General features: G+C 36.5%; 1 protein-coding gene across 3 annotated transcripts in view; it reads left to right on the forward strand.

Annotated features, from left to right (window-relative positions):
- LOC125240351 (scavenger receptor class B member 1) overlaps positions 1-20,377 on the forward strand; it is a 180,467-nt gene that overhangs the window by 39,274 nt on the left and 120,816 nt on the right. The window contains exon 1 of one of the 3 annotated variants that reach the window (XM_048148247.1): positions 1,386-1,403. The exons of the other annotated variants lie outside the window; for them this stretch is intronic. The gene's annotated coding sequence lies outside the window, so the exon portion shown is untranslated. Of the gene's footprint in view, positions 1-1,385; positions 1,404-20,377 lie in introns of those variants that run through there. 3 annotated transcript variants of the gene reach the window in all.

Consider the following 20,377-nt stretch of genomic DNA (forward strand, 5'->3'; position numbering starts at 1 on the left):
ATTTCTACATATAGGTGTCACACATGTCAAAGTATTAGAAGCATATATGTTACATAGAACTTTAATTTAATAATTAAATTTAACAAATTCATCTCCCGATGCATCATTTTCGTGTTCAAAAGAGACGGATCACGAAAGTGACGACCACGAAAGTGACGATAGTCTGCTTTAACGGATTTATACTGAATAGTTTTTAAGTTATAACGGAATTACATGGTCGACGTGTAAATTAACCCCAGAAAGCATGAATTAAGCATATTAATATAATTTAATAATTAAACACTTACCTAAACTTAAGTCAACAAAAGTGACGCACGATCTTTGACACAGACTTGACAAGATACAATATCATTTTATTACTCATAAATGATGTCCGTCATCGGTGTCCAACTATTTACCAAACTTTTGACGCAGAGTATCGGTGTTGCTAATGTATATAAAACGTATAAATACTTCGATGTGACCAGTTTTTTTGCCAAAAATATTACTAAATATGAGTGACCACGAGAGTGATGATGGTTTTAGGAACAAATTAAATCATGTCAATAGTGATATTCATCATTGCTGTATTTTTGTGCTTTTGTTTTATATATAGCCAACATACTTCCACATAAGTATATACAGTTAACATTGCGTTTTTGCTAAATATTTATTTTTAACAGTAGTGAGCAGTAGACGATGTCTCATTCGAACTGACCACGTAGTGTGATGTTTATTACGTAAATCGGCAATTTCAGAAAAATATCTTACAATATTCTAAAAAACATTACTGGACGATAATAGTATTAACAAAATAAACACGTAAAGTTAATAAAATATCATTTACTACGTATACTTTTCTGTACATCAAGTCTGAACACAGTTTCATGCATTGAAATAATGACCCCTATATCTCCTACGTTGAAAACACATAAAAATTTCCAAATCCAAAAAAAAGTGGGGGGGACAACTTTGAAAAAAAAATGGCCCACCTGCAACTTGTTGCTGCAGGTTTTGAGACGCAACGAGACATTCTTACACAGATTGACTGAGTCCCACGGTAAGCTCAAGATGGCTTGTGTTTTTAGGTACTCGGACAACGATATATATTAAATTAAATTAAAAAATGTTCATCACACAAATAAACGCCCTTACCGGGATTCGAACCCAGATCCGCGGCTTAGCAGGCAGGGTCAGGGTCCGCGGCCTCGCAGGCACTACCGACTGAGCCAGACCGGTCGTCAAAAAATAAGTGCTCAAACTCTTTGATTTTTGGATAAGCTATTAAAATCCAAAAAAAACTGTGACAAAATAAGTAACTTGTTCACTCTTGATTACGACTCGCCTCGAACAAGTCATTGCAATAACGTCCCAGGTTACCTTGCTATAAAATCTGCGCAAGCTCACAACAGAAGAGAAACGACGTAAGTGCTTATATAACACTATTTATTAAAGACTTTTCAAAGTTGGCAAACTTGTGAGAACTGGCTGGTCAACATTCAAAGCGAGTTAAAGATTTGCAACTATTTTAAAACCAGATATGGCGAGTAAATATGAAGGCTACGACTTACTTTATTCTGTTTTTAAAAGATTTTTCGATGATGATCATTTTTAGGGTTCCGTAGTCAACTAGGAACCCTTATAGTTTCGCCATGTCTGTCTGTCCGTCCGTCCGTCCGTCCGCGGATAATCTCAGTAACCGTTAGCACTAGAAGGCTGAAATTTGGTACCAATACGTATATTAATCACGCTAACAAAGTGCAAAAATAAAAAATGGAAAAAATGTTTTATTAGGGTAGCCCCCCAACATGTAAAGTGGGGGCTGATATTTTTCTTCATTCTAACCCCAATGTGTGATATATTGTTGGATAGGTATTTAAAAATTAATAAGTGTTTACTAAGATCGTTTTTTGATAATATTAATATTTTCTGAAATAATCGCTCCTAAAGGAAAAAAAAGTGTGTCCCCCCCCTCTAACTTTTGGACCATATGTTTAAAAAATATGAAAAAAATCACAAAAGTAGAACTTTATAAAGACTTTCTAGGAAAATTGTTTTGAACTTGATAGGTTTAGTAGTTTTTGAGAAAAATACGGAAAACTACGGAACCCTACACTGAGCGTGGCCCGACACGCTCTTGGCCGGTTTTCATCGTACCAATGCAAGGACCAACTGTTAAAAATTATATCTGTTTATAGTGTTCAAAAGCAGTGGCCTGGCGGTAAGAGCGTGCGACTTTCGATCCGGAGGTCGCGGGTTCGAACGCCAGCTTGTACCAATGAGTTTTTCGGAACTCATGTGCGAAATGTCATTCGATATTTGCCAATCGCTTTTCGGTGAAGGAAAACATCGTGAGGAAACCGGACTAATTCCAATAAGGCCTAGTTACCCTTCGGGTTGGAAGGTCAGATGGCAGTCGCTTTCGTAAAACTAGTGCCTACGCTAAATCTTGGGATTAGTTGTCAAAGCGGACCTCAGGCTCTCACGAGCCGTGGCAAGTGCCGGGATAACGCAAAGAGGATGATGATGATCTGTTTATAGCAGTGCTCATACATACCTAACTAAATTGCGTTTAGTGTACATAGCGCATTTCTCTTGATTATACCTGTGTGTAATATTGTCTTCCGTTACCGCGATAGTTACTCATGAAATAAAAGTATGGAAACGGATTAAATCGCGTATAATGAATTTATAATTCATCCCGACGTTTCGAACTCTTTACAGCGTTCGTAGTAAACGGGTGACTGAGGAAAAATTACAATGTGCAAAAGCTACCCACATACAAGAAATATTAACGAACCATGACCACAAATAATATAGATTTTTAAGGCAGGTTCACACACTATTAATAAAGCTAGTTATACAATATTCAAAAAAATTACCATTACTATGTTAAAAAATAATTAACCAATTAATCTACACAAAATTGACAAAAACAAATTCCAAATGTCCAACACCATTCAACACAAATGCCTCACAGCCTTCGTCGTGCTTGTTCCATTATCAGATGTATTACTGGATCCCAAGCCGATGCGAAGCGATGTACCTGTATATCTATGGTATCTATTATTAAATGTACAATTGATTCAACTTGACTAGGCCTCAAGCTTGTTCAATATGTCAAGTACTTTAAATATGGCGTCATATTAGCACCTTTCTTGAAACTAACTCGTAAAACAAATAGTCGAGAGTCGATGAACTGTGATCCAACCAGTTTGCGTCTATAATACTTTACTGTACAATATTTAGAAATGGCATTTTGAGTCTTCTTTCAAACGTATGAAGTGTCAAAATTATGTTTTAGCTACCATTACTGGGTCTATATTAATTCGCATAACTGAATACTCCTAATATGAATTGGCATACCGTTTATTACGCATAACGTTTAATACGCATATCATTATTTCGCATAACAGATTTCGTATAATGCTAATGCGCATAATGTAAATTGTTATAACGATGAATTGGTATAAGTATAATAAGCATAACTTTGTTTCGTAGAATGTTTAAATGGCATACAAGAAAATTATATTTTCACCAGACTAACGGGTAACGGCTTACTTTTCTGTTCGAAAACAGATAGCAAAATTGCATTTTAAGAGTGCAAAGTAATTTCATACAAATTTTAACTTGATGTCTTAAGCTAGCTGATAGAATTTTACCTATAAATGATGATTTTGAATCATAAATATTGAAGAAATCGATGGATCTGATTTAGTTTGATGTTTTATAGTCAGTATTTTGTTCGTGTTGGGGTGGTGAAAAATTTGGTTTTCAAACTCGGTGGCAATGTTTAACGTGCCGTACGAAGGTTAATGTGCCTTGAAACCCTCGCAACGCTCAAGATTCCACTTGGAATCTTCCGCTTGCTCGGGTATCAGTATTGGCACGTGCGATCTGCGAAAATCTGTACGATGAAATAATATTATTTAAATACTATCCATTTTCAATTTCCTTAGTAAGGTACAGCGGGGCAAATCTAGACTAAAAGGCAATTGTAACTAATCCATTTTTTCCATTATTACCCTATTTCCATTATTACATGTACCCACTGAACACGCTTACTACATAACTGGTAGACACTCTATTTTCTGAAAAACACTTATGAAAAACGAAAAAACTTAATAAGTAATGTATAAATAAAATAAAGACTCCTTAACTCAAATAATCTTTTTAATTTAAGATTCAGAGAGAAGGTGGGGCTCAGTCAATCTGTGTAAGAATGTCCTATATAATATTTATTTATATTAGCAGATAAGTTCATAAATGCAAGTATGTTTCTTAAAAATAAACAGTTTTTTTTTTAATAATGCACACATTGTAAAACATGGAAGAAATTGACCAGTTACATTTGCCCCCCACTCGAGATTTGCCCCGCTGTACCTACCTTACCCCCTATTGCCCTATTTTTTTCATGCTTAATAAGTGAGACAGTATAAAATTAAACACTCAAAATTGAGCGCTCGAAATTGGAAAATCAGCCCCTGATTGATCCAATCGCTTACTCCATACAGTTAGTAAGTATGGCAATTCATTTTAGGATAATTAAAGTTATACGAAATAATAGTATGCAAATTTGAATTATGCAGATTCATTGTTATGCGAAATAAGAATTATGCATTTTTAATATTATGCTTATTCAATGTTATGAATAATTATGTTATGCCAAATCTGTTATGCGAATTCAAATTATGCGAATTAATGATAGGCGAAATAGAGGGCACCCACCATTACTACCTAATATATCATTTCTTTTATAGTGCCTGTCAGCATGACGTTGCTTGGTGATTTTAGAGGTAGAGGAAGAAATACGTATTATAAAATGGCATATAATTAACCGGGCAACTAAAATATTAAACGGGAAGTTATGTCGGGCATACAATAATATAATTTGGCTGTGTTTTAATATTGTGGCGACAAAAAAAATATATGAGCCTCAAATATTAAGCATCATTATTATTGAAAAAACGGCAGCAAATTTCAAGCGACAAAAATATTGCCGAGGAACATTAAACAATACTTTGGCGACTAAAATAATAATTGGCACCTAGTATTGTAAAGCGTAAGATTTTTAATATTTGGAGTCAAATAGATGTTAGCACCTAAATAATTATACTTAGCTCATCGTTTAAAGTAGTATTTAAATTGCGGAGGCAACTAAAAAACTTATTGGGAAGTAGGTTTTCTTAAAACAGATATAAAATCGTTTCTTTATGGAAACGATGGTCTCATTGGAAGATCAGCGCTGGAAGTCACCAGCAACACGCTGGGGTGAGGCCATTTCGTGGCACTTCATTCCTTTCTGTCTTGTTGTTATTATGTGTATTTTGTCTTGCCTATGTTCACGAATAAATGTTTATTCTATTCAAACATCGTATTTGTGACCCGTAAACCACGGTAGTATTTAAATATCCCACATCTAATATTTTCGAGCGAGTTGCAAGCGAGTGAACGCGAACCAAATCTTATACTTTTAAACGAGCAATTCTTGTATATTTATTTATTTATTTATTTATATATATATTTATTTACACTGACGATCTCGGAAACCGCTCTAACGATTTCGCAGAAATTTGTTATGTGGGGGTTTTTGGGGGTGAAAAATCGGTCTAACTTATCCTTAGGTCCCGGAAAACGCGAATTTTCGAGATTTCATGCGTTTTCCTTCGCGCGCCATCTCGTGTGCAGTAGTTGTACTGTTAAGACAGAATTCTTTCGGTCGATGTAAGTACTATTTATTGCAAACACTAGATGGCGACACAGGTCAAGGCTAAAACGAATAGAAAATACACTATTTGAGTTTTTGTGGCGAAATGCGCGCCATCTCGTGTGGAGTAGTTGTGTTGTTACGGCTGAGAATTCTTTCGCTCGATGTAGGTACTATTCATTTTTGAACTAGATGGCGACACATGTCAAGGATACGAAACAGAACCGAGCGAAGCTCGTTTGCCCAGATATTCATTTTATAATAAGTAAACAGCAAAAAGGAGTGTAAGCTTCTAATGGGTCGGTAACGCGCATATGATACCCCTTGAGTTGCAGGCGTCCATAGGTTACGGTGACCGTTTTCCATCAGGCCGATCGTATGCTTGTTTTCCACCGACGTGGTATTAAAAAAAATGCCATGATATAATCGTATAGTATAATATTACAAGAGCAGAATTATTTTCTGCTAGCAAAAAGTGGGTTAGGGTTAGGTTATTTTTTTAGTAGAATATAAGTCCTACCAGATTGGCTAAGTGATATATGGCATAATTCTTAGGTACTTTGTATGAACAAAACAACGATAGCAAAAAGGAAATGAAATACAGTCCCAGAGGCATGCATCCCCAAGACACATGACTCGCTATCAAAACAGAAATAGGAAGAAGATGGACAACTTTTTACCGCCTAAATATTATGCAAACAAAAATCTACGGAAGTACTCTTAATTTAGAAGATTATTTTGCTCATTAACATTATGCCAGCATAAGATTCAATATTATAAAATCTGTGGAACGATTTATGCCAAAGCGTATTCTGAGTAAGGTTTTCCTGCCAAAAAAAAAATAATATTTCAGAGTGATGTTAAGACTGCGTATGGCCAGCCTTAGATTGGATAGAGTAAACGTCATGAAAAGTTAAATTAATTGTATAGACGAAGTTGCCAGCACCCCCAAACACCTAATTTCTTACCCATAAGTATAATATTTTGTCGACCGTTATATTTTATAAGAATCCTTTTTTTATTAAAATGACAGCTCAGGTGATGAGTGCCGATGTATAAATTTTAAATGTACTCTTTATGTTAATTTGCTATATAAATATTTTAAAAGAACTGTATATTTTATATTAATAGACAGCCGTTTTCCTATTTAACTGTATCTCTTAAATTGTTTCCAATATAATAATTCAGTTGCCAAATAAATAGTTGGTACTCGCGTCTGAATAAACCGTAGCCGTAATGACATTAAAATGCTACCTCATATTTAAATATTTTGAGGCCCCATTTTAGTCGCCAAACTATTATTTTTGATATCCATTTCTATGATTATTTAGTCGCCCGGTTAAATACGTACCATATAAAATTATACCTTTTCATAATGTACATATATCTTATACTTTTAAACGAGCAATTCTTGTATATTTATTTATTTATTTATATATACCGACGATCTCGGAAACCGCTCTAACGATTTCGCTGAAATTTGTTATGTGGGGGTTTTCGGGGGTAAAAAATCGATCTAGCGTAGCCTTAGATCCCGGAAAACGCGAATTTTCGAGTTTTCATGAGTTTTTCTTTCGCGTTAGTAAACATAAAATATGGTCGTTAATTTCGCCGCGCGCGCATCGATTCCGCTTAGCTCAGTCGTACGAGGTCGGTCTAATGTACTGTAGTGTGTGTACCACACCTTACCCACACATGTGCATAGCTTAGTATATATTGGCATGTACTTGTTATTTAAGACACATTAAACGTATACTCCATACGAAGTAGTTATCATTTACGCTCCACATCACAGATCACAGTACGCAGATAGATCGTAGGTGTCAGGGTTTCGAATCCCGGCCAGAAATTAAGTTTTAGTTTTTTGTCTTTTTTTTGTTTTTGTATTTATAAGAGTTTTTTTTTTATCTAAAGACGTAATATATTAAAATAGAACCGAGCGAAGCTCCGTCGCCCAGATATTTCGTATATTGTAGAGGTACATCAAAAGCCCGAGTAGGGACAATATGGAACTTAATTGCAGTTAAAATAAAAGATTTTATAGAATGCACGAAATAAAGCATCAGATAATTATAAGAAAAACATGGACAGAAGTAATTTTTAAATCCAATTTCTATTTAATAAGTCAGGAAGAAATGTATTATAAAGTAACTGAGTTGACCGTGACGTCACGCAATTTGATTTCATATAAATCCCATATTAGCAAGTCGTGCAAATTCGTTTTGACAGTTCTTAAAAAGAAGCTGATTTGACTAGGAGGCAAGTAGCCTATTTCCACGCTAAGTAAGTGTGTTTTCGCATTATCGGATCCGATATCGGATGTAGGACCGATATGCTATGCTATTCTATGCTATATTATGGCTTATAAAAGACGCTATCTTTGATTTTTTCATTTGACGACTTTCCTACACCCGATGTCGGATCAGATAATGTGAAAAAATGTCAAGAAGGATATCATTTTTCATAACCTAACCACAAAATTGAAATTTTGGAAAAACCCCCGACCGCGACATAGTAGACCGATTTTCATGAAACATGGCTAATGAACACTCCCGAACTCGGCTTTCAGACAAAAAAGAAACTAAATCTAAATCGTTAACTGATATACAAATCAAAAAATATTTAATAAAATAATTTGATTTGTTCCCTACATCGATTAAATCTAAATCGGTTCATCAGTTCGGGAGCTACGATGCCACAGACAGACAAACACACAGACAGACACGTCAAACTTATAACACCCCGTCGTTTTTGCGTCGGTAGTTAAAAATGATAGAAAGAAAACTGGCAATAGATTTGCCATCTCCTGTGGCCTCTGTGTCGACTGGACGCTTTCTCGCGTCCATGTCGCAACAGTACGGTGATTAGTGTTTCTTGCCTTCTGTTGTGACATCCAGCACTCTTTATTACTAATGGATTTCGCACGACGCTACTACTGGCACTACTTCGCGATGGAGTACTAGAAATTATGATAATGAAGTAAGAAATTCATACATCAAATTTTGAAAAACCCCGACCGCGACATTGTGGACCGATTTTTATGAAAGATGGCTGAGAACACTCCCGACTAACTCAGCTTTCAAACAAAAAAACTAAATTTAAATCGGTTCATCCGTTCGAGAGCTATGATGCCACAAACACACACACAGACAGACATGTCAAACTTATAACATCGCGTTGTTTTTGCGTCGGGGGTAAAAACAGCTATAATTTCGTTTGTTTTAGCTTTTATCGTGAAAAGGTTAAAGTAGAAGGTAGCCTATGTCACTCTACGTCCCTTCAACTATCTCCACTTAAAAAGTCACGTCGATTCGTCGTTCCGTGTTGCCGTGAAAGACGGACAAACAAACAGACACACACACTTTCCCCTTTATAATATTAGTATGGATAGGATAGCGATCCTACATCCGTTATCTCATAGGATACTTAATGTCAAATAATGGGGGGGGGGGCGTGTGGTCTAGTGGTAAAGACGTTAGCCGCGTAAGCTGAAGACCCGGGTTCGATTCCCGACTCGGCCACCAGTGGGCCTTGCCGTTTTTTCTTTCGTGTATGATATCTATTTCAATTTACAACTATCACATGCAGTTTGTGGTGGACCGATTTCCATCAAACATGGCTAAGAACACTCCTGTAACCCGATTAATATAAAAAAACTAAATCTAAATCGGTTCATCCATTCGGGAGCTACGATGCTAGACAGACACACACACAGACAGACAGACACGTCAAACTTGTGCCCGTAATAGGTAGTAAAAAGCGCTTCTAAAAGCAATATCTGCGCTCTCATATTAAATTAAGCAATAGGCTAGTTTCCTACTAGTCAAATCAGCTTCTTATTATGAACTGTCAAAACGATTTGCTAATATGGAATTACTATGAAATACTGAGGAGTGACGTCACTTTGTATCTTTCTCTTCGAGTTATTAAATAGAAATTATGCTTAAAAATAACTAATGTGCATATTTTTCTACTCATATTAAATTAAGCAATAGGCTAGTTTCCTACTAGTCAAATCAGCTTCTTATTATGAACTGTCAAAACGATTTGCTAATATGGTGTTTAATGTGGTGTTTTATTTTTATTTTTGCTTAAAATATTTTATTTTAAGTATAGGAAACGAGTCTATTGAATATAATTTAAATAAAATATCTAAATTCTTCATTGCCTATTCAAAATGGCGGGTTGCTTCACAATAATGGCTGCTAAACCGCATGATGAGTTCTACTCTAATTCTTAGCTGGCCTAAGGTAAGGATCATTAAATATTATTGCTTAAACCGACCTTGTCAAAGCCAACAGTTATCATTATCATTAGTTTGAATAATCATTATTTAGTTCTTAAACACGCACTTTTGTAAGTATTTTTAGTTGTTTACTTCAAAGGTCACTATTTTTGTCCATGTAAAGTTCACAGATGTATGTTAAAAATTTCGATTCCATTACACAATGTTTTCATTGTTTCTTTCTAGTGAGCAGTTAGTACGAATACGTAGCCAAATGACAAAATATCTAAATATTTAGGTGTCCGTGCCTTCGCTTGAACCACTAATGAGATTAACACCTTCATAACTCGGCCCTAATCGAGTGAATTCCTCGACTAGTAGCGCCATCTGGCGCGCCAGTCAAGTACTAGTGTCGCCCGGTTACCAGCGCTCGGCTGCTTTTTCCTCAGTACGCTTTTGTAACTCGGCCGAGCAACACGTTTACAAAAGCAAGTCTTAAAAAGTTCGAGAAATTTAAAACATCGAAAAGATTATGATTACTTCTAACTTCGTGATATTCCGCTCGGTGCCTTTGGCCCAGCGACGAGACGCAGTGACCTCCTGTAGGCACCGTCATAAATACGCGGATACATATGCCTCACTCACGTGAGACTGACATGGCGTCGTCCCGTGAGACGACAGACGTCGTCCCGTGAGACGACAGACGTCGTCCTATGAGACGACAGACGTCGTCCCATGAGACGACAGACGTCGTCCTGTGAGACGACAGACGTCGTCCCGTGAGACGAAAGATGTCGTCCCTTAAGACTATAGACGTTGTCCTGTGAGACGATAGACGTCGTCCTGTGAGACGACAGATGTCGTCCCGTGAGACAACAGACGTCGTCCCGTGAGACGACAGGCGTCGTCCCGTGAGACGACATGACGTCGTCCAGTGAGATGACATAGCGTAGTCCCGTGAGACAACAAGCGTCGTCCCGTGAGACGACAGGTGTCGTCCAGTTAGACGACATGGCGTCGTGCCGTGACATGACAGGCGTCGTCCAATGAGACGACATTGCATTGTCCCTCGAGACGACAGGGTTGTTCCTGTATGGTGGCATGGAGACGATGAAGAAAATTGACAGCGATGGGACGCAGTGTAATCCTATGCACCGTCATAAAGAATATAAGGGACAAATGCCACGCTCACGTAAGACGAGACAGAGCGACGTCGCGTGAGACGACATAGGTTCGTCCCTTGAAAAGTCATAGCTTCGCCTCGTGAGGTGACAGGACACAAGAGATGTCTTGAAACGACAGATGAGGTCCCATTAGATAACCTGGCCTATGAAAAGATAGGGCCACGATCCGATAGGGCATCGCCTCGTGATATGACAAAGGAGATCATTCATTGTGCAGACATGATTCGTCATTAGAGACAACATGAGTAAAGTTGTGCTGTGCGAAAAAGTACACTGTCATATAAATTGACAAATTCGCCCCGTAAAAGATTAAACTTTGCAGCGACTTGGAATTTGGATTTCGTTGCCCTATGCGATGATTTACGACATCCTGTGAGAACCCATTGGGTTATTACATGCTATGCACTAATTCACCTTTCGTGTCATGAGACGAGCGTTATGATCACGAGGCAAAATGTTGTATTTGTACTCGAATCTCAATGAGATTATGTCGCTTTAACATCTACTTTGCGGTAATTAGCACAACTCTTAACTAAACATACTTTGTATAAGGTATTTCTAAACATATGTACTTCGTAGAAGGTCTTTCGAATCAGAACCACAGCGTACGTGTTAACCTGAGACATACACAATTACACAGTTTAGTCATTGTCTTATTAGACAAAAATCATCACGTGATGGGTTCCCATAAGTGGGGTCGTTTTAGACAGGTAAAGTGAACGACATCGGCGTCGTCTCAATTGCCTAATTAGCTAATACATAATCAGCGTGGTCACCTGACCAACAGATGAATGATTGTGAGGAATGTCCAAATTTATCTCACTCGTGAATATCTGAACGGCCATAATGATGACGAATGTGTGATCCAATTACTGTAAAGCAACGCCGTTATTGCCAACCTAATTTGTCATGTCAACTTTTAGAATGCTCGTCATGATAGAGGTTTTTTAGCAGGTTTGACGTTGTGAAAATCCACTTCCACATCTAAAAACGTGTGGGTGGAGCTTCGGTAGCAATTAAGTAGCACTTTGTTGTCAGATACTAAGCGAATTAAGAAATATACATAATAGTGATGCTAAACAGAATGAAAAACCACTTTATATTACAAAGCCCTTCTTGCCCAATCAGAAAGGGAGAGGGGGCGGCGAAGATACCAATGGGAAAAAGAAAATCCATTACATAATTTATGCCACTGTTTTACGCTATTCCTAGAGTGCAGATTCTTTTAAATGAATGATTAGAGCTCTAGTCTCATCAACTCAGGGGCGTCAATAATTGACGCATGGTCTTGGGTCTTGATACGGACTTTAGAAATGCAGAAGAACCACTCAGGTACTTAGCAAATGTTGACTATTAGCTACAAAATAACTTACCGCAAAAGAAAATTCTTGTACTAGGCTCATTACTCTGTGAAACCTGGATATTCGTCTGTATTTCAGCAAACTTATAGCTGTCCGGCTGAAACATCCAGTTGGACTAATGGCGGATAATGTTCCAGTATATGTTGTTCAGTATACCGAACTGACAAAAGTATTACTTCTATAACAATCGACCCAGTAGAGACTTCTGAACCAATTCATTTAGAAATAAAAAGCTACAGCTCGGAAAGTTTTCTAAGTACGATATATACATATATGTACTACAAATTGACCTCAAACTGCCGTTAATCGACCAACGGTTAGAATACTCAATCATGCATTATTACTAACGTTATCTAGACCAAGGTTACAGACAATCCTTGAAGAGGTTAATTACAAAGACAACAAACTCGTACCGGAAATCTTACTCCCAAATATATACGATATTTTGTGGATAGTTTGGCAAAATGACTTAAAGGATATGTTATTTAGTACAATAGCATTTTAGTATGCCTTGTTGCATTGTTACTCAGGACGGACTCTCGTCGTAAAAGGATTTGTCGGTTGCCCAGTTCGATGGCGTAATTTTACGAATCTTATGTTTCTATAAATAACTAACGAATTAGATTAAAGAGACGACCGAACAATATTCTCAAACTATTTACAGCGAAGAACTATGGCTTACATCTCTTGACCGAAGTAAATGAAGTTGGTCCTAAACTTAAACAACTACACAAAACAAAGCAAAAAACCGTGTAGGTAAATTGTATTCAAAGTGCTTATTTGTTGTATGAGTATGATATATCGAAAACACTTTAAGCTCATTAAAACCAATAGGGCAATACATTTTCCGAGAGAAGCCGATTTTCACAATTTGCTAAGGCACTCTTATGGATAAAATGTTGAAAGGTAGTCAGTGAATGTGAAGGCCTGTTTCTGAAATAATAAATTAAACGGAAATTGAAGGATGAATCTCTTTCGATTTTAGACCACAGTTTCCTCTTACAAATAAAGAGGCGCTCGCATCCTAAAATTATCGCCCGCTACTGCGGTATTACTAACAGAAAGTTCCCGTTTATTTCATTTGACAAATGTTTTCCGAATAGGTTTCTGGGGCCTAGAGAGATTAACAGAAGTTGTATATTTACAATTAACTTTTGGAATCCATTAGCGCGTTGTAGGATCGATAAACATTTCCGCAGTTGCTTACTAAGCGCCATTTATTAGAATTTTGCGGCGCGACTATTTGTCAGTAACAGAGGAGACGCCACAACTTATTCAAAAACGGTTCGTAAGGTCAGAGGACGAGTCCCAGTCCCAATTGAATTCAGTGTAAGGAACTAGAAATATGATGTTTATAACATTGCTGTGCTTATGACTTAATTTAGAAGACTTCGGACTCCTAATATACCTGACATACAAGAATTTGTTAGGACACTCATAAAAGGGAGCGCAGATTCTAGGCAGAATGGGTTTCTAGTGGTAACAGAAAACTTAAAATTATTGCCGTTTAAATAGATATTGATGAACTATATTTATCAGAAGTAAGGTCTTGACACCTAAATGAAAAATAAAAGCTCAGCGCTTAATGTACGCAGTACTTATAGCTACGATATTTTGACCTATTGGTCTCGGATTCATGACTGGCAAGTGTAAATACCATTGTCATCGTCCGTGGCGCTACATGCTACAGCCGTGCGCACGTACGACTTTTAAGAAAATTCTAATTACATGCCATACGATAAATAAATAATTGTCATCTCGATATAATTGTAGAATCAGGTATTACCCTACATAACAGTTGCATCTTGTTTGTGGGACGTCCCGCTGCATATGGATTTTGGGAAATAAGCAAGAATACAGTAAATATTAACCCGTATGTTTATGTGTATACATCAGTTTATAAAGAACGTGAGACATTTATATTATTCGCACAAAAGAGCAATATAGAATATATTGCTTTGCAATTTGGTGATAAATTACGAAAGTTCTGAAAAGAAAACTATTTACTATCTTAAGCTGATGACTGAATTTTAATTATAAATGGGTAATCGTACATCATTAACCCTTATTTGAAGAGTTATCTGTCGTCTTACATTCTTATTAGAATATCGAAATGGACTAAAGAGCCATAAGTCGTAATGTTTTAGTATTACTAGCTCACGAATCGTACAATTTTGCCTTTATAAATTCGGCTAGTCAGCACATAAGTCATAAAAATGATAAGCCTAAAAATATATGCATCACATATTCATAATTATTCAAACACAAATTAAATATTTCAAATATCGAAAAAAGCATACTAGCTAGACATAGTAAAAGACTAAATAAAGTTGACGCGTATAGTGTGTAAAGAGGATTCCCGCATTAACATTCATGTATACTTATTCATGGAAGTATCAAAGTCAATTTAATTAGAAATAATTGCCTTCATTTGATCTTCGCCTAAGTATGTGTGACTCATTAGATCATTGATTCGTTTCAATCGCTTGTATCCCAAAGCTTTTTGCTCAGTTGACCCATTTTAATTTAATAGGAAAAATTTGCATAGTTTCTGTTCTCGTAAAGACTTTGAGTAGGAGCTTAACTTTTAATATATGGATCCTAAGCTAATCGTGGCCATGGTATTGTCAATTCAGTCAGAAGCCGAAAATGTATTATCATCTTATTTGCAGTTTTGCTACCAGTCCAGCAGTAACGCATACATTATCGTGATGTGGGTATACATTACAAATTAACATATGATAGCGTACAATTTGTTCCAACTCAAGCGTCCATTTCAATTGTTTTGGCAAATGTATATTTCATATACAGAATTCATAACACATTATGCTATGGGAAATGTTGACATTTGGCAGTGGGCTATGTAAGACAATGTTTAAGCTATGTCAATATTGCTTATTACTCAGTATACTAACAATAGTATGTGCATATTACATATACATATAGGCGCATTACTTATGGTACAGTAATCAATTTACATGAAAAATAAAAATTTAAACATAATGTCATAATGCTCATGGCAGTGCTATGATATAATTGTGTATTATAGTTAAATGATATAATTATAGTTATCTTAAGCAGAAGAAAACTAGTATCTTGGTGAATTTATAACACAAAAAACATGTATATGATCTTGTTCTGACTAGGGACTGTTGTAAGGAAAACGTGAGACAAATTTAGCCGACGTTGATGTAACACCCATTGAGGAAGGGGAAGTTCTTCAGAGTTAGGGTTGCTACAGAAAATTTTCTCACAAAAATGTTATTGAAATAACAGGTTTTATTTCCGTAAATATTGTAATACCGATCTATTAACTACTGGCTTCCTGTCGGTTTTATGTTATACATAAATTAAGTAATTCACCACCATCATAGAGTCATAATGGATAACTGTGCTGTGCTGTGTGGAGTCAGTTTCAACTCATGAAACCTTAGTGACTAAATTTTGAAGCATCCCTTTGTATACCTTCCTATTTCTTATTATAATATTTCTGTATAAATAAAGTATATCAGTCACAGTACGCCCTAACCAGCGCCGGCAGAGGTTTAAACACGTCTCATTAGTGGTTCAAGCGAAGGCACGGACACCTAAATAGAACCGTTTTTCCCCCGAAGGGTAAAAACGGATATTTAGGTTCCTGCCGAAGCTTGAACCACCCTTAAGGGCCTTGCCGGCTAAAGGTACTGAGGAAAAAGCAGCCGAGCGCTGGTAACCGGGCGACACTAGTACTTGACTGGCGCGCCAGATGGCGCTACTAGTCGAGGAATTCACTCGATTAGGGCCGAGTTATGAAGGTGTTAATCTCATTAGTGGTTCAAGCTTCGGCAGGAACCTAAATATCCGTTTTTTACCCTTCGGGGGAAAAACGGTTCTATTATCAGACTGGCATTTCGATTGGCATCTATCGTCAACAATTGTCATTTCGGCTAGACCGTCTGAGGAAAATTTAAATTAAAAAGAAACACCGACATAGTGGACCGAATTTTATCAGCTTTCCAACAAAAAAAAACTAAATTTAAATCGTTCATCCGTTCGAAAGCTGCCACAGACAGACACATACACAGATAGACGGACAGACAGACACATCAAAACTTATTAACACCCCGTCGTCTTTGCGTCGGGGGTTAAAAAAATCGCATCACCAATTCACCATTCGCATGTTCGGTAGATGTCTCTTCGCCTAAAAACAAAACCCTGTCATTGAAATCACTGCAATGTCGAGATGTTGAGAACCGTTCTTTTCTCTTTGTCATACGGTATCCATTTTTATAACCTTTCATCTCGTACGTCACTTTCTCTCTTAATAAAGACCTTACCGTATAGCCATACTAAACAATCGTAATGGGCATGGGTTGCAAATAGAAATCAGAACTGTGAAAAAAAAAACATGATAAAGCTAGCATCATGGTTTCTTTCTAAATATGTTTTTTTTAGATGAACAAATAATACGACTACTTATAAAGGTTTTTCGTGAGTTGTAACGTTTCAATAACAATAACAATAACGTACATTTTAATTCGATAAACATTCACTATACCTCTACTATACAAACGTGTATTGGGGAATCCCTGATGCGGCGTGGATCGCGGTGGTGTTGCCAATAGCGATAACTACCAACTATTTCTATAATATTTATTCATTATTTATTTATTAATGCTAGTGACACTGGCAGCCGTTGGAACTAATTTTACACCACACAATTTAATATGGAAAACCCGACAAATTGAGGTATCTCTTCAAGTATCCTTCTGTCTGTAGTTGCTCCATTATTTTACCTTATTTTTCCTAAAGTTACCAACCTGACATGACCTTACAAATTATAATTTTTTGACTATTTTTCCTATTACAAGTCAAGGTCGCGTAACTTGTTCCAAATGTTTTCACACACGTACTCGGCCGTCGATGACGTCTGGCGACCTTATGGTAGATACGACCTTATGGTAGCAGCGACCTTATGGTAGAAGCGATCTTATGGTAATGAGGAGTAGAAATAGGATCGATTTGTTAGTTCAATCACGGAGGACGCGTCGATCGTAAATGTGAACACGTACTGACAGTCGGTAAATTGGTAGAAATTCAACTTTAAATTGTATGAGAAAATCGCAAAAGAGTTGTAGTCAAAAAGAGTAAGTACTTACTTATTTACTTACCTTTGATTTAAATTATTACGGCAATTTTACACCTCCACTGTTTTATGGCATTAGAATATGGGACAAAAAATATTTGTTATAATATTAAAATAAGTCGGATTACAGTATTCCTGAATCCTTTTACCATCAAGCACGAAAAAAAATGTACTTAGCTCTTATTTTATGCTCAGCTTAAGTGAAATTAACATATTACTTTTTTATTTTATTATTTTTTTTCCATTGCTGTACTCTTTTTTGTGTATGGTAATAAACGTATTTTTTTTATTCTCTAAATCTCTACCGTCTTATGGCGTTATAATGTGGGGAACAAAAAATAACGTACTAAGTAATTTAGACACGTAAAACATTACAAAAAAATCAATCAAATATGTTTTAACTTTAAACAATAGGTACAAGAAACGAGGAGGATTAGGCATACTATTCTAAACCTTCTGAGGTATAATATTATATCAAAATTGAGTAATAACTGTCGCAGCATTTATATCAATTTTTATGCTTTCATCTCCTTTCACCAGTTGTAGCGTTATTTTCCCACAAAAACGTTGTCATCTGAAAAGATAGCATTTTTAGGGTTCCGTAGTCAACTAGGAACCCTTATAGTTTCGCCATGTCTGTCTGTCCGTCCGTCCGTCCGTCCGTCCGTCCGTCCGTCCGTCCGTCCGCGGATAATCTCAGTAACCGTAAGCACTAGAAAGCTGAAATTTGGTACCAATATGTATATCAATCACGCCAACAAAGTGCAAAAATAAAAAATGGGAAAAAATGTTTTATTAGGGTACCCCCCCTACATGCAAAGTGGGGGCTGATATTTTTTTTCATTCCAACCCCAACGTGTGATATATTGTTGGATAGGTATTTAAAAACGAATAAGGGTTTACTAAAATAATTTTTTGATAATATTAAAATATGAAAAAAATCACCAAAGTAGAACTTTGTAAAGACTTTCTAGGAAAATTGTTTTGAACTTGATAGGTTCAGTAGTTTTTGAGAAAAATACGAAAAACTACGGAACCCTACACTGAGCGTGGCCCGACACGCTCTTGGCCGGTTTTTTTATTTCACAAAACTACAAATCCATACAAACTTTTTCTTCGGTTATTCGATAATTCAAAATATTACATTCTATGTGTCTAACTTAGTCGGAATACAGTTGTTTCAATATTAAAAGTCTCTTGAGGAATTCTGGCACACCGAATTGTTAAGTATGCTTTCTTGACTTTTATCCATAATATCCTTCCGCACATTATTCTTCTATTATATTCTTATAAGTATATATCCTACAATCATAGTTGCTGCTTAGTTATTACCGGTAGCTAAAGTTACGTCAGTAGCTTAAACGGTTTTGGCTGTAAATTAACTAGTTCTTCACATATAGAAATTGCAACGATTACGGTTTTGACAAGTTGTCAAAAGAACTGTTGTTTGAAGCAATGAAGTTACACAACCGACTAGTAAAATGTCACTGTTATTCAATTTTCAACTAGTCTCAGAATTAGGTTCTTAAGCAATAACACTAAGCACACTTCAGAAATGCATAGGTGCTTATATTATAAATATGAAAGTGCTGTTGAAATATATTATAAATGGGAAAATATGTGTCTGTTTGTTCCCCCTCAGTTGGAGGAGGGTATCCACTATGGGACCGGCAAGAAACTCGGCGGGCCACTTCTTTTCAAAACATTACATCTTATAATTAACATGTCCGTCTTTCACGGCAAAACGGAGCGACGAATTGACGTGATTTTTTAAATGGAGATAGTTGAAGGGACGGAGAGTGACATAGGCTACTTTTTGTATTTTTCTAACTCCCCTACTTCCTTAAAATGGGGGTGGAAGTTTGTATGGAGCATTCCGCAATTTTCAAATTGAACGGAAGTGAAGCCGCGGGTAAAAGCTAGTATTTAATACATTCGTTGTACAAAGTCGTGACATACAACATATAACGTTTTGTTTTTGGTTAAGGCGATGCGTTCGCGCAGGTATTTGATAATTGTATGCGAAATCGGTGACGTCAGTGGTTGCTTCAGACCGGCGGGATATCGTTGTGTTGGCATTGAGTACTTGTGGCAAGGCTGTGGCTAGTATTATGGGGTAAGCACGACCTATTACAGATGTAATGCGAAAAGATTTGCCTTTAAAATGTTACGGAAACGTACGAACGTGTCATGCTATTTCAGTCAGTGTCAATACAAGATGTACTGACATTGACTGAACTAGCATGACAAATACGAACGTTTCCGAGGGAAACCCTTTTCGCACTGCATCTGTAACTATTTTATATTTAAGACGACCGGTCTGGCCTAGCGCGTAGTGACCCTGCCTGCTAAGCCGCGGTCCCGGGTTCGAATTCCGGTAAGGGCATTTATTTATGTGATGCGCACAGATATTCTTTCCTGAGTCATTCATTCTTTGTATATAAGTATTTGTACATTATATATATCGTTGTCTGAGTACCTGCAACACAAGGCTTCTTAAGCTTACCGTGGGACTTAGTCAATCTGATACAATCACAATCTTACACAGATATCGTATAAGACATGCATATGGAAATGATTTGTTTACTAACCACTTAAATGTTCAAATATCAGCATCTTGGTATTTTGTAATTCAAACAAAACAATTTTATAAATCAGATAAAAGAGTCGTAAAAAATAATAAAATAAGTCCCTTCTAACGTATTGTATCTCATAAACAACCTTTTAAAAAGATAAAACACATTTAAAATCTCTTTGGATGATCGTGAAGTATGAAAAAACGAGCAAGTATTTTTA

Source organism: Leguminivora glycinivorella, chromosome 27 (assembly GCF_023078275.1).
Source record: "Leguminivora glycinivorella isolate SPB_JAAS2020 chromosome 27, LegGlyc_1.1, whole genome shotgun sequence".
NCBI lineage: Eukaryota > Metazoa > Arthropoda > Insecta > Lepidoptera > Tortricidae > Leguminivora > Leguminivora glycinivorella.